The 16,640-nt window shown below is 41.1% G+C and overlaps 1 pseudogene; it reads left to right on the plus strand.

The window, feature by feature from the left end:
• The window catches only part of LOC102496770 (MAU2 chromatid cohesion factor homolog), a 25,283-nt pseudogene extending 11,589 nt beyond the window's left edge, over window positions 1-13,694 (plus strand).
• Window positions 13,695-16,640: the final 2,946 nt, after the last annotated feature.

The following is a 16,640-nucleotide window of genomic DNA, read 5'->3' on the forward strand; positions in this document are numbered from 1 at the left end:
ACGATGGAATAATTCCTCCCTTTTTCCCCCCATCAACATTTTTAATCCTTATATGCAACAAATATTTATTGAAGACCTGCTATGTACAAGATACTGGGCTGCATATTTAATACTGAACAAGACAGAAACCCTCCTCACATGATGTAGACAACCTGGGCCAACCTGTGGGTGGTTCAGGTGGCTGGATCCCACATGGTTGACTGTGTGGTTAGAGTTCCAGACCTGATAGTTTGAAAAACATGCCGGGCACATGCGCATGCCCAAAATATTAAAAGAAGAAATAGAGAAGAAAGGATTGTGATATGGCCATAACCCAGGGGGATATACTTTTCCTCTCTCTGTCTCCACCAGCTTTGGCATATATATATATATATATAAAAGAATGTCTTGGTATTAGAAGCATTAATGAAAAAAGTCTTACATGGAGTCATATATATATATATATATATATATATATATATAAAAGATATAGATAAGCTAATGAGGGGGGAGGGTCTTGCCCCTTTTGTGTCTTTGATGTTGCTTTTATAATATCAGCCCCCATTACCATCCTCTTGCTTCTGAAAGATGGGAATGTTTAGACCCAATGGTGCTTTAGGAAGAAGGAAAAGAATCCCTGTCAGATGCTAACCTCAGCCCTTTGAACACCTTCGAGGTGTTAAGGGAGTGACAACTCCAAAGCTAACATGGCCATCACTGAGTCACAACCACCACGGTTTAGAACAGTGCCAGGTTTTGTGAGGAGGCAATGTATCCCAGTTGGTCTCCCAGGCAAAAGCTGGTCAGTTGCACATAAGCTGATTTTTACATCAGAAAACTGTAAGCACAAAAGACAGACCAGGACTAGGTAAAAAATACAACATAATCCATGTGATCATCTGATGGAGAGAACTTCAGGGAGAAGGCTGAGAGGCCAGAAATGCTCTAAAGGATCGGTTTCTCTAAAAAGACAAGGCCATAAGGAGGCTGTAGCCAAGGTCTTGGCAGTTAGCCTCTCTCCTCATGTGGAACCTCATACCCTTAAACGTTCTAATCCAACTGGAGTGATGGCCTTTAGGATAAAGAGCCCTTCCCAGCAAAGACCTACCTCTACTATCAATAGCTGAGTTGGGAAACTATGTCTCTGGGCACATTAGTGACTTGTGTGATGTAGCTAATGATCTGGTCCTCCTACAGGAGAGAGACTGACACTTCAAACTGAATAAAACAATTTCTGTATATTCTGCTCCCTAACTTCACTGTTAAAAATTCAGAGGACAGGGTTAAGCCTTGAGTAAACTGAATAGACCTTTGCTGGACTCTCACAACAGTGGTGGTACAAATCGGAAGCACTAGGATCTGCTGGGTGAGGGGAAACACATGTGGTATATTCCCTTATCCCCATGGATATCCAGAATACTGTCCCCAATTCCCTAGAAGTATTTTCTCAGTGTGCACATACGTATGTAACATAACTTAAAAACTGATACATACATTAGACTTCCCTTCATCCTTTAATAAGTTTAAAAGGGTAACTATCAGAGCAAAAACATGACTTACAATGAGTTTTCATTTAGTAAAATACAATTTTAAGTTTTTTGCCGTTTTTTTAACTTGGTTGATACTTTCTCAATGATTTTGTTTAATTTTATGACATTGATGTGCAGTGAATGATCATCTGAGGGGTTATGTTTCCAAATACCTCGCTGTTTACTGTTTGCCAATAGCCTTTCAATAATATGCTTTCAGCTGCTCAATTTACTAGCTAGTAAAAAAATGTTCTCTTTGCAATAATATGTTAAAACTATTTCCAATCCATTGTACATTTCTAGTTTCTTAAATTTGGGGTAGAAATGTATATGAAGCTTGAAGTTATCATAAAAATGATCTTGATTTTGATCTTCTATAAGAATTTTCTTAAATTTTCTTAATTAAAACAATGCCATACTCAAGTGAACCTTCTTCTCTTTGGTCTCACCATAGAGAGGATTGTTCCTCTGTAATCCTTAGCATCTAAACCATGAAATCATGTGGTTAATTTCCAGGGCATGAGTGAAACCATTAAAGTAAGTTTCCAGTGAGAATGACCACATGAAATCTTTCCACGGATAGGCCAATTTCTTCATTATTTATAGCACTGTAGATTCATTCTGTCTCAATGCCTTTGCTGGTTGTTCTCATAATATGAAATACCCTAGGCTCTTGCCTATCAAATTCTCCCCCCAAAAATTTTGTCTTCATCCACCAGTGCTTCTTTGACCTCTACCCCCAAAATCCTCAAACATCTCTCTCACAAGAGGTGCTCTCCGATGATAGAGCACTTACTGCAGAAAAGCACTAGAAATACAGTAACACAATTTGATCAAAATATCTTCCCATGCCAGACAGTGGAGGGTAGCATGGTGCAGTAGAGCTCATGTTGTTTAGGGAAAAGCAGACTTCCCTAGGCCTGAATCCCCTCTTTGACACATATTAGCTATGTGGCCTTAGAGCAAATCACATTCCCTCCCTGAGCTCACTTCCCATTTGAAACTCATGGAGCTAAAATTGGGTTAGGTGGCAGCTACTCTCCTAAACACTGGAACTACAAAGATGAATATGATAAAGCCCCAATCTTGAAACAGCCTTAGTCTATAGATGGCATTTTGTGCAGTGGTTCAGCTTCTTTGAGGAAAGCAGTTGGGTGGTATTTGGGAAGCAATAAACTAGAAACAGAAGGAGAGTATTTTGAAGGGGAGGAACAGTCTGAAGCTACTCCAGATTTATAGGCATATGCTAAAAGCTGGAAAAGATAGCAGTAGAAATGGAGATGGAGGAAGATTTGAGAGATATCCCATATGCAATAAAATTACAGACTGAGGTTCATTTCATATTTAAGAGAACAGAAAAGATTAATTTTGACTCAAATTTCTCATCAATGAGCTAAGTACAGGCACTGATAAAGAGATGTCATGAGAGGTGGAAGAGATCAATCTTTACAGAAACCATAGGTTTGTGTCTCACAAGCAACTAATGTCCATCTCAACATCTGGTAACTTCTTTCACAACCCCATTGAGTCCTTTTCTTCTCAGACCTTTGTTCATCTTAGTTTTATTTATGCAAAGTTCAGTAGTAAACTGAAAAAATAACTGAGTTTGCTGGATCCAAGCAAACAGCGTACACTACCAATAAGAAATTTACCCACTTCCCATAAATCTTACTTATTGACCCTACTAAACTTTTAAAGTTAAAATGACTTTAACCAAAAATAGTCCCTTTTCTTAATGATCATTTCTCTAAGATAACAAATACCCAACTGTCCTCTGAAGCTGCCCATGCAAAGGAAAACAGTCTAGTCTGTTTTAATCTGGGGTGGTACATCCACATTCTGAGCCGGTAACTGCCACCCAGGTCCAGAGGGTCTGCCTTCTCTGGAAGTCCCAACCCCCTGCTAGCCACTGAGCATGCTCCCTACAGGTCATATTGGTGACTCTTCAAATAGTCCCTAAGTTATCTAGATCATAGTTATCATAGATCCCATAGATCATGTACGCATTTCCTTTGATCTAACGAGTCTAGAAATATATATATTAAGTAAATAATCAGAAATGTCCATGAAAAGGGCTGGCAAGTGGGATGGTCATTAAGGTGCCAGACTCCCACATGGCTGACTATAGTTCAAGTCCTGGACCTGGCGGTGAGCTTTCTCTTTATCTCTCTCTGGTCAAATTAAAAAGTAAGTAATAATAGAAAATAAAAATAATTTTTAAAATGCCCATAAAATAATTGACTGCAAAGCTATCTATTGAGGCATCCCTTAGGTTGCAACAAACAAACAAAAATGTATAAATTTTCTGAATACAAAATATTTAAATTGTCACATACATAATGGACTGTTATACAGACTTTTAAAAAGTTATAAATATATTTTCATGGCATGGAGAACTATTTGAAATACATTTTAATAAGTGAAAAGGGTACAGAATTACATGTAATTTTCTAAAATCAATACACAGTCATACAAATACGTATATATGTGTATGTAAGTGTATATGTCTGTGTGTGTGTGCATGTGTGTCCATATCTACAGGTACCATATGCTTGTATTCAGCCAACTACAGATGCAGCCAGGCCATGCCAATTGTTATGAAATTGGAGAAGAGGTGGAAGTTCATAATTTTTCTTTTTACTTATTTCTGATACTAAGATTATTAATAAGTGAGCTAGAGATGGTTTAAGGTATATGAATGTACATAGGTTATATGCAAATACTACACGATTTTAAGGGACATGCGCACCCACGGATTTTGGTATCCACAGGGATCCGGAGCCAATGCCCCAAGATACAGAGGGGAAAACTGCTTATACACACACACCCACACACTCACATTCTTACACACATAGATACCCAGAGAAAAATAATCTGGGAAGATATAACTACTGTAATTTCTTGGCAAAAGAATTAAAGATGACTTATTTTCTTCTTTGTACTTTTATTATTTTCAATTATGTTTTGAAATCTTTTACAATCAAAAAAGTTATTAAAATAAAGGAAATTGGCCATGAAATAGGCCAGGACTTAGAGGAAACAAACAGCTGGGGCTGAGGACCTGAAACCATATATTCCTTCAGTACTTAAGGGGACACATTGGGTCCTCAAAAAGTTCATGAAAAATGGTATTAAGAAAAACTATTTATGGATTTCAGGTTTTTTGCACCAAAATAAACTTTTACTTTAATTCCACTTTTCCACAAACTTTCTGAAGTCCCCTTGTATGTTTGTCTGAAACCAGAGATAATCTATTTTTTCCATCTCTTATAATAAGATACAAAAGCTCATTCAACCTGTCCTCTGCCCATACCTCACTGCGTGCACAAATAACACAAACATAAACCCTAAATTAAAAATGCTCTCAAGGAGATGCTATGAGTTACTATAACCTGCATTGCCAACAGGTACTTATCAATTTTTTTTTACATTACATCTATCAGTATATTTTAAAATCAATTCTTAGAATGTCTACCAGAAAGTATAACTGTATAATTGTAGTTGTACATTTTATGACCCACTGTTTGCCCCCACCTGTTTCTATCCTCATTTTTCTTGTACCACACATCCTTTCACTTATTTTAATAGGTTTCAGGGAATAGTATTGTATTTTATGTGATAGTCATGATGAGAGGTCTAAGTTGTTTCAACCTAAGACTCCAAGATTTGAATTAATCTGGGAAAAATGTGGGAAGTCAATATTTAGCCTAGATCTCACTTAACTTTTCTGGGCAGAATATTCTCTACTCTTTAAAAAATGTATTCACCTATTTTTAAAAAATATTTCATTTTATGTAGTCATTTATTTTAATTTGACCAGAGAAAGTCAGACAAACAGAGAGAAGGAAAGTGAGAAAGCAAGCCACCAGATCTAGGACTCTAACCATGGTTGGCCATGTGTGAGTGTCCAGCGCCTTAACTACCATGCCACCTGCTGGCCCCCCACAAATCTATTCACTTCTAAACAAGGGCAGGAATTTCATTTCCCTAGGTCATCTAATCCAGTTCAATAATCTTTGTTGCTATGCTCAATTAAGAAATGAAAAATTAAAAGAAAACCCAAATTCATAATATAATATGCTCACATGGGTCAGGTTATAAAATACTATTTACTATGTATTCCTAATAATGTTTTCAAGTTTTTTAAAAGAAATACCTCAACAATACTTAATTTTGTTAGTAGAACATGTAGTCTGGATTATTTTGTGCTTGAAATATAAATAGATCTAGTAAAGCTTCTTCAAAGGTGAATACTCCATTCAAAGTCATGCTACAAGACTAAGAAAACATAGCATCTTTGATATAGGGCCCTACATTCTTAGACATCACCATAATGAGGGCAAAAGGAAGCTTAAGAAAGGCTAAAAGGTGGTATTTAATGATATGCCAAGAAGTGTATGGACATCTTCACAGGTGTAATCTCATTGAATCCCAGCAGCAACAATGTGAAGTACTGTTTGGAACTTCCATTTTAAAGATGAGACCACTGAGGTTTAGAAGTCTATTTAATTGGCCTATGTTGTGAAATTATGATCTCAGTCCGGATTTTCAGATTCTCAAACTCTTCGTATTCCTTCATGAGCACATAAGTTGGTTAAGGACTTCAAGAGAGATAGCTTGCCCACCCCATCCACATACTCACATATCCTTAAGTAGAGAAAGATTCTTTTCTAAAACAAGGATTAAAGCACCTAATACAAACTTTAAAATGTTTAAACTATAATTTTCATTAATTACTATCTCCCATACAGAATGCTACTGGGGAAATTAAAATATAACGGCAATGTTTTGTTTTTTTTTTTTTTTGTATTCACTGAACAAGAAAAATAAATGGAACAATAAGCAATACACTAAGGAAAAAGCTCTCTGTTCATAATATATTAAAGGCATTATTTTAAATGTGCTTCTTTGTTCCACGTGGACCAGTCCTTTCCCTGAACACAGAATAAGCACAGCCTACGTGCCTATAAATGTTCTCCAGCTTTCACCAGCAGTCCTCCACACATCTAGGCCTGATTTTCTACAGTCTTTCTTTTAAAATAGCTAGATTCATTAGGGATTTGGGGAGGAAATCATGTCATATTGAGACAATTACATTTTGGATTTCTAAAAATAAAATGAAGTAAGTATAAATGTGTTGGCAATGGAAGAAGTGTTATTTGGAGTATGAATTTTCAAAAGTTCTTCTCTGAAAGCTATAAACTCTAATTATAACTGATTTCCACCTAGGATAATCCATCTTTTCCCATGTTTCACTTAACTCTGAAACAAATAGATAGAATAGACAGAATTCATAGATAGAATCAATCTGAGTTATACGAAGTAAAGCACTTTTATGAATTAATGGTGCTTGAGAAATTACAAATATAATCTAACCTCTAAAATTTTGTTTTTCACCAAATTCTTGTTACCTTGCTCTTCTGTGACCATTTCACCTTTTCATCTTTTCAGTTGCAGGTCACATCTCCTAAGCATCTCTGTCTAGTTTTCCTCCTAGCCAGATTATTTAAAGTCCCACCGTTGAGGTTATTTCATTTCTCAGAAGTTAACTATGTACTAGATTGCTTCAAACTTTTATATAATCTTTGTTCCCTGAATATTTTATCAGAACCAAGGTTCTCTACCTTTGTCCAATTAGAATTTCTGCCTCAAGATCGTTCCCAAAGCTTCAGAGAATCCTGTCTCCTTCTGAGCAGTCACTTGCCTGTTTCTGTTTTCATTTTTTGGTATTATTGCCATTTGCTTAGTCATCCTTAAAGGCTCCTCATGAAGAGAATATACACAGAATCTAGACAAGCTCAATTTCTTCAACTCATGAAGGAGTACAAAGGGTTTGAGAATCTGAAAGATCTGGACTGAGATCTTAGTTTTACAACATAGGCAAACGGAATAGCCTTCTAAACTGCAATGGCCTCATTTTTTAAATGAGAGTCCCAATAAGTACGTCACAGTGTTGCTGCTGGGATTTGATGAGATTACACCTGTGAAAATGTCAGTACACTTCTTGGTATATCATTAAGTGCCCCCCTTCTATCATTTCTTAACTGTCCTTTGCCCTCGTTAAATTTTAAATCAAATATCATTATTTGTTCTAACTACAGACTTCAGGATGTCAAATAATTCACACTTTTCAAATAATTCACACTTTCTATAACTTCCGAAGTTCCCCTTGTACTGTCCTATCAGTCTTTCTAGCCTCATCTTATTTATACACTTGCATGCAGAATGTAAATCTTTTTATATATATATGTATATAGTCAATAGGATGAAAGCAATCGGTGTGCCCAGCCAATAGTCAACCGACCTAATGCCAGTTAAGGAATAAAACCCCTTGGAAAGTAATTACCGGGGTCCTTGAGCCATTCTTTCTCTCTCTGCTCAGGCCTGCTTCTACTTCTTGGGAATGGAGTTTTGCTTTGACTTAATAAATTATCTTTTACTGTAAATCTATTCTAACCTCTGGGTTAAGACTCATGATCTTACTCTATCCCTGCTAAAATAAACTACAAGAACTAGCAGAAAAATGCAAGCATGCTTTCTGTGTTTGAATGCTTCCATCTTTTTCTTCTTTTCCAAAAGTTTGGTCAAGTGCAAACATTTCAAACTAGTATTCAGCACTTTTCCTAAGCAAGGCAATCGTATATACCATACCAATTTGGCATACCTTTGCACAAATATGATATTCGATAGAAAAGTGGGTTACAAGAAGCAAAGTATCAGAAATTGTAATAAAGTAGAGGAGGGGCAAAAATTCTAATGGAGTTCAGGACTGAAATTGAGCTGTCCAAATCTATTGTTTATATGTGGGCTTAATTTCACCAGAAATGCTTGCTCAGCTTAACATAAATCCAGAAAGAAAGAAAGAAAGGGAAAAAGAGCCACCTTCCCATGAAGAAATATGTACTGAAATTCAGAGATACAGCAAGAAAAAAGTTCAGCTTTCATCTGTCTACATGAGCAAAATTATTTCACTAATTTTTTTTTCTGATTCATGGTTTCAACTTCATGACAGTTCTAGATGGAGTCCACAAAAACTAAAAGGTCTCTTTTGTAGCAGAAGAGAATAAATACTTCGCTCTTCCTATTAGGCTGAAGGATGGTGACTAAGTTACTGATGTTTCCAAGATGGGATATCCCTGGGTTTACAGGTTTGCCCCCATGAACATTTGGTTAGGTTGGGACCAATAAATTCATAAGCCTAAGAAAAAAGAGAGTCTTTCCATGAGTGCAGTATATCACTTTACTTTAGATTTTTGAATTCTTCTAAGTCAGGGACTCAAGGCACTCAAAGAGATGCTAGACATTATCCTCACCAATTCTTCATAAACAATCCATTGAGAAAACATCATTCCTTGGGAGCAGCAGTTAGCGTAATGGTTATGTCACTGAACTCTCATGTAGTCGACTACGGTTCAAGTCCTGGACCGGTGGCTTAAAACTCACGCCAGGTGTGTGTGCGTGCGTGCCCAAGATCCCAAGAGGAGAATGGAGGAGAAGGGATTGCAGCGTGGCCATCCCTCCTGGGTGGTGATTTCTCGCTTTCTGTCTCTCTGTCTCTCTCTGTCTGGCGAGTGCACACGCCCTGTAGCAAAAACCTCTCCAAAAAAAAAAAAAAAAGGGGGGGGGGCCCAGCCATTAGCATAATGGCTATGTTGCTGGACTCCCACGTAGTCGACCGTGGTTTGAGTCCCAGACCCAACAGCTTAAACTCACGCCAGGCGCGTGTGCATGCGTGCCCAAGATCCCGAGAATGGAGAAGAAGGGATTGTGGCGTGGCCATCCCCCCTGGGGGTGATTTCTCACTTTCTGTTTCTCTGTCTCTCTCTGTCTTTCTGCCAAGCACATGTGCCCTATAGCAAAAACTTCTCCAAAAAAGAAAAAAGACAAAGAAAGAAAGAAAACATCATTCCTTCACAACTACAAAAAGATGGCATTAGTACTTAGGTAATACCAAAGAAATCTTATCTGTAGGCGATAAACAGTCCTACTCCTTTCTCCTCTGTAAATATTTGTCTTTAGTGCAGCCAAAATGTAGACTTATTTGTAGATGTCCAACAAGAAAACAAATGCTAGGAATATTTTCCAAAAAAATCAAGTTTCATAGAGTGGATGCTTTATCCCCTTTGGTGGATCTCCATAAAGGAAATTTCCTGTTCCTACTTAACATTCACAACTCCAGTACATAAAGCTATTCCTTAGTATTCCTTGATAGCAATAAATGAGCAGATTAGTAGTCATTCATCGCATCTCTAAATGGGGTCCATGAAGGAAGGAATTCAGTGTGGTGAGGAAGCCCAGATCTATCAAAGATAAAGCACAAAGCTATACCGTCAATGCAACTGTTTTAAATGAATGGTTTTCCATCAAAAATGATAAATTTTATTGAGTGGCATCTAGATTCTATAGCAAGATGTGTCATGTATTTATGTGATAACAAAAGATGGATGTTTTATGCATATATCACCCTGTATTTGGTGCTTTATGAAATACTGAACAACTTTTCTCCTTGCTTTTGAATTTATCAAAGCTAAACTATTTAATACATAATCCATTCTTTGGTGAAGTAGCAGATTTCAAGTTATTTTTCACTGACTATTTTTCATTTATTACAAATGCCCAAGCTTTTATTCCTATTGACCAAAACACACTGTAATCGGGCCTATGCTACAAAGGATATAAAATTAAGATTTTTGATACTAACATATAGCTACTTTAACCATTTAAAAAGCAAAAACAGGACTTGCTTCTTCAAAACAATTTGGTGCATTAATTTTCCACAATGTTTCCATCAGATGTCATCAAATTCAACACACTGCAGATGGGAAAGCCTGACTATTGAAACAATTAACTATTGTGAGTCATTTCCTCAATCTGCTTTTGTTTTAGCCAATATGTCAAGTGGTGACAGACACTGTTAACTTTCACAAGCTCTACTGTCTGCTTGAAAATAGCATAATACAATTGACATTGCTCAGCTTGATATATCTGCCAAACTGATGGTGGGACTTCTTTCTTTCCACTTTTCAATGCCAAAATCTAAAGATATTATGCAGAACCTATTCAATAAAAAGCATACAAAGTCAATTTTACTCTTTCTGAATACTCCCCCTGGACTACCTGCTGATTCTTAGTTTCCTAATCTCTTCCAATTGAGGCTAAAATAAACAAATAGAAATTTTATTTATTGGGGCCAGCAGGTGGCATAGTGCTTAAGGTGCTGGACTCCCACATGGCCAAACACAGTTTGAGCTCCAGATCTGGTGGCTTGCTTGCTTGCTCTCTCTCTCTCTCTCTCTCACCTGTCTAATAGCAAATTTTAAAATAACAATAAATAAAAACAAATAATTCTTTTTTTAAATTTATTTATTCAGTCTCCACTATCTCAGAATAGGGTCATTATGGAGCGAGTTTTCCTGAAGTTTGCCACTTGCTTCAGCTTAGTCTGAAAGTTTTCTACTTTAGATGACCCAGTTTACCACTTACCACTTTAGATAATGTTTAGATCACTTGCCTTAATCTAACAAAAACAATCTAATATTGGATACATAAGTTTATTATTCATGTAACTCATGTCATTTGTATGTCTAAGGAAAACAAATGAGACAACATCATGGCTGTTGTCTCCTGACAGTCTTATGTCATGAGGGAAAACAGATACTCAGGCAGCTTCTCCAGCACAAGCTTCCTACTTAATTATCATTTCTTTATTACTCCCACCTTTTCATGGCACATTACTACTTTTCAGAACTCATCTCTGACTAACTCTGGAGAAAAGTACAGGAAGTCCTCAGCAACTTGGGTAAGTTAGGATCCAGGCCCATGCCCATACTCTAATGCCAAAGAGGGTTTAGGGGATCTGAGACAGGTGAAGCAGCTGGCTCCAGACAGATGAGGAGTAACCACTCCCGACCTACAAAGGCAACAGCTGATCCAACATGGGACAGAACATGGTAACTGGTATGGAGGAAGAAACCAATAGTTGGGATTCTGGAAGTCATCAAGAAGTCTGTGCAATTTGGCAGCAAAAATGACAAGCCATACTGACAGGACTAGCTTTAAATTCATGAATATCAACCTCTTGATGTTCCTGGCAACCACATCACATTTCCCTAGCACATTTACCTTCCCACTCCCGTGTATGATTTTCACAACTCCCCTCTGATAAACATCTCCAATGCTGCCTTTCCTATCCATTCTATTGACCTTGTTTTCCCCTCACTTAAGGAAACTGAAGCAACCACAGAGGAGCTCCATGGCTCACTACCATCTTCTCTGCCTACTGACCAACACCTGTACTCATACAATCTGGTTTCCCACATGTGAACATACTCACATATATCTGTCTAAAGCTAACCTTTCCACATGAGCACTTTCTAGATATTTTGTCTTTTGAGGTGAAATAGACTGAATATCTGTTTTCACCTAAAATTTATGTTAACATTTTAATCCCCAACATGATGATATTATAAGATGGGGTCACTGGGAAGTACTTAGGTCTTGAAAAGGAGCCTTCATGAATGAGACAAATGCCCTTACAAAAGAAATCCCAGAGTGGGAACACAGATTGAGGTGGATGAGTCATAGGACCTGGTGCTTCTGGGCTTTGCCCGGCAATTCCACACTTCCAGAGGGCCCAAGTTTCACCTGTGTGTGCACTGCCTGCAGGCCATGTTACCCTCCCCCCTCCACCCAGAAAGCTACCACAGGCCATCGAAGTCCCTACTTACCTGCAGCTCAGTTCCATGCTCTACCACCACATGAAGAATGGACAGGTGTGCAGCAACATGGAAAAGGTATCTTTGATCTCGTAGCAAATCCCACAGTTAGATGTTAAAATTGAAGCAGCAAGCCAGTTGTGAAAATTATACTGTCAAGAGAATTCTATCAGTGCAACAAAGCCACTGCTACAAAAGACAATCCAGATCTCGCAGTAGATCCCACACTGGCACTGCCACTTGCTCTTCCAGCTCTCACAACTGCACACACTTGAGAAGGACCTGGTGTCCACCTTCTGGGTGTGGGGGCTGAGTATGTCCATGTGGTAAGAGCCAAGTCCCCGGGGGCACTGTTCCTGCTCAGAAAGTGGATGCTGCTGCTGATGAAGTACAAGCTGCAAGAAATCCACTGCTGCTGACCCTCTGTGGGCAGATCACTGGAGACCTGGCAGGGGAACTCCACCCAGAAAAAAACACTGCAGGTTTCTTTCTGATACACCAAATGACTCACTACCTGGATGCCAGACAGGTGAAGACTGTAACACTGTTCCTGAAGAAGCTGCAACAGTGTATCCAGACCAAGTCCAACTGCATAAGGAGATCCTGCTCAGCAACCCTGCTGACCTCTTCCATTGACTGCCCAAGGAACACCTATGAATGCTTATCTACCTGGTGACCATAATGTACTCCATGTAGGACAGCTACCTGGAGGAGTCATAGAAGTATACGGACAAGGCCTTCAGGTACTGGAGGAGCACAAGATGTTCAACTGGAGGCCCCATCCTGTCCTTCTTCCAAGTTATCCTGCTGGAGCACGTCATCATGCTGGTTCGTCACAGGGCACAAGTCCACTGCACCGTAGATCTCCCACACCTGCCAGCTATGCCAGCAATCCTCTGAGTCTCCTCCAATCACAACACAGTTGCACATGCTGCTAGGCCTGTACTGTATCCTGGTCAACTGCAGGGACAGCATTAGAAGCCCAGCTTATCACAGCCCTGCAGTCAACAACTACTAGGAGTTGTGATCCTTCATTGTGACCACTCTGGTAAGTGTGTACACGTGGGAAAGAAACAGACACTAAGATGTACCATATGGTATGTAAGAGAGGACCAATGCACGCCACTGCTTCTGGGTCAACAGCTTTCTATGTGCCCAGGCACTTTGGGTGCTCCTTTGGGTCCCATCTTCTACTGGCTGGAAAATCAGAGGGTAAGTAAGAACATGGTGCCGTGCAGCCGGCCTGCAAGACCCAGAACCTGCTGTGGTTGTCGATCCTGCTGAGAGACCTGAACTAGGACTGTGGGATGCCATGGAAGCCCACCAAGCCATTCAGATGCAGGAGAACTTTTGGCAGAGGCTAATCCAGGGCTACAAATTCAGGCCTGCAACCCTCCCCAGCCAAACTTCATATCCTGAACAGATGGCCTACCACTGGGCAGTTCCAAGCCCAGAACAGACCAAACAGTAGCATGGCCAGCTTCCTAAGAAGCCCCTGAAGGGGACTGCTCAGCTCCTTGAGGCTTCTGGGGCCCAGACGACCCTTGTAATCCCCCATCCACCTCTCATGAGCCATGGGCCTCAGGCCCTAGGCAGGCAAGGTTGTCACCAGAGTTTAGGGATCGTCTCTAGAGCTTCCACGACCTGGGAATTATGGGGAAGGCAGTCCCTGTGCTCCTAGGAGAGGGCAGCCAGCTATTCTTGCCTTGAACGAGGCCCCTGGTAGGAGGCTGGAGCCAATTTTCCAGAGTCATCCTTCAAGAATAGACTCCAGTTGCCTCGACACCTGAGTCTGACTACATGGGTGTGCGTGTGAGCAGGGCGTGAGCCAAAGGCCTCAAACTGGGTCCAAACGCTGATGCTGGAGCGGGCAGTACCTCGGGGGTATTGACTTGACAAAGGCCGGGGCCTGAGTGTTTCCTACGCTCCAGGCAGTTTCTGTAGCCGTAGCCGAGACGCTGGCTTCTGATCGAAATCGGGGGAACGAAGCAGGGCCCACGTGTACCTGGCTAGCCTTTCTCTCCGGCGTTTGTCTTCCAGACAGCCCAGAATTCTGGCCAGGGCCCTCAAGCCGGAACTCCTCCACTGAACTTCAGAACCGTGACTTCATTTGCCATCCTACCACGAGGGCGCACGTGCGTGCAAACACAGTGCGTGCGCGTGCGCAAAGCGGAGATTCATGCGGCGGGCCGGGAGCTGACCTGTGTTTGCGCAGCCGCTCTGTGTGTTGCTGCTGACCAATAGGAGGCAGGGGTGAAGCTGTGAGCGGCTTCTCACCCAAATCCAAAATCACTGCCTGAGCAGAACGCGGGGTGTGGGGCACGCCCCCTCCCCAAGTCCTGGATCGGGGCTCTTCCTGACAGCTGCACAGCCTTCGCGGCAGAGGACATTAGAGGCCGAGACTAGGCCTCCAGAACCTCCCTGCCCCAGCTGCTAGAGCCCTGGGGGATAGGATCGAAACCCCTTCCTGAGCCTCAGGGAGGTTCTGCGGGGCCCAGACGCTCGCGCTGGAGTTCTGCTCTCTTTTTAAGGATGATCCAGGAGGTCCGGAGCAGCGATAGTGACACTGGGAATGGGGCAGCTGGTGTCAGGGCAGTGGTCCTCTCCAGCTTCCAGTGCCTAGGGCTGTCTCTCAGCTGTCGGGATTGATGGGTAGTCTTGCTCATCAGTAAGTTGTTTCGGGTCGCGTTACCTTTGCACTGTGAAGGCTGCTTCTCAGAGCATGTGTCAGGGACTAAAAGAACCTTAAGACTGCCTGGGTCACCTGCTCAGGACTTTAGGGCCTGGGCCTGCCTTTAGCACACATGGGGCCATCAGCAAACCCCATCTCTTGCTGGGTCCTGCGCACTGCCAACCTGGCATCAGGGCCAGTGGCAGGCTAGTCAGAGGGATCAGGCTGATGGGGGCTCATCCTGAGAAGACCCACCATTTCCAGATCATCAGGGAGAGCCTGTGTCCCCATGTTACCAGGGCTGTCCCATACTCCATCAGGCAAGTGAGCCAACAAAAGAGGGTGTGGCACTGGCCTACAAGCTGTCCCCATCTGCACTATGACCTCTGTCCTGTTCTACCTTATGGAGCCCTCTTGAGGAAGACCTCTGGTTTTCTTTTTCTTTTCTTTTCTTTCTTTCTTTTTTTTTTGGAGACGTTTTTGCTATAGGGCGCGTGCACTCGCCAGACAGACAGAGAGAGACAGAGAGCAGAGACAGAAAGCGAGAAATCACCCCCCAGGGGGGATGGCCATGCCGCAGTCCCTTCTCCTCCATTCTCCTCTCAGGATCTTGGGCATGCATGCACACGCGCCTGGCGTGAGTTTAAGTCACCGGGTCCGGGACGCAAACCGTGGTCGACTACGTGGGAGTCCAGCGACATAGCCATTACGCTAACTGCTGGTCCCAACCTCTGGTTTTCTTCATCCCTGCCACAGGATTTCTCCATGATCTGCTTCTGCTGGCTTGGACCCCACATGTAGGCTCCAAACTGTCCCAACCTGTATCCCCTTCAGTTATCATGTGTCTGCATATTTAAGCCTCTCTTTGCTTCTAGAGAATTTGTATGTAGAGCAGTTGAAATAAGAACCTCAGAACTTAACACCAGTCCTGATGTTACAACGTTTAGTGCTCGCCCTGTTATTTATGTATATATGTCAAGTTAAGGGTAAGATCTTAAGTTTATAATTTAAAATTCAGTACTTGATTTTAAAAATGGAAATAAAGACACCTCAGAGAACTCTCTTACTATCTTTCCACTATGTGATATTACGAGAAGATAGACACTTGCAACCTGGAAGGAGACCCCCACCAGAACCAAACCAAGCTGCATTCTGACTTCCAACCCCCAGAACTGAAAGAAAGAAATTTCCATTTTTTACAGACCACCTAGTCTAGTACCTTGTTATGCAGCCTGAACTGCCTAAACATAATATATGAATCCATCAATTTACTTGCCCTCTTCTGTATCATCAGACTCCCCTTTCCTGGGTTTCTCCCCTTTTCCTACAGATGTGATCTGAATTTTTCTCACAAGAAAATTACATGTGTGCATATGTACAATTACCTTTCAGAGATGAAAGCATCCTTAGACATCACCTAAGCTACTGGTTCTCAAGCCTGAGTAAACATTAGAATCCTCTGGGTAACTTTAACAAGCACTCCAAAGCCAGGGCTCCTCTTCTTCCAGAGATTCCAGTTTAGTAGGTCTGGTGTGTGACCTGAACATCAGCATTCTGTGGATTTCATGTGATTCTAGCATGCATTCAAAGTTGAGAAACACTGAGCAAGGCTAGATTTCTTAGTAAGTGAGGTAATGGAAGCCCAGCGAGTGAAGCAGCTCACCCAAGCCCTAATTTATTTTAGTGGCAGAGCCAAGACAAAAATCCAGCACAACTGATTCTCAGTCCAATGCTCTTTAACAACAT

This window comes from Tupaia chinensis, unplaced genomic scaffold (genome assembly GCF_000334495.1).
Source record: "Tupaia chinensis unplaced genomic scaffold, TupChi_1.0 Scaffold000093_1, whole genome shotgun sequence".
In the NCBI taxonomy this organism is placed as follows: Eukaryota; Metazoa; Chordata; class Mammalia; order Scandentia; family Tupaiidae; genus Tupaia; species Tupaia belangeri.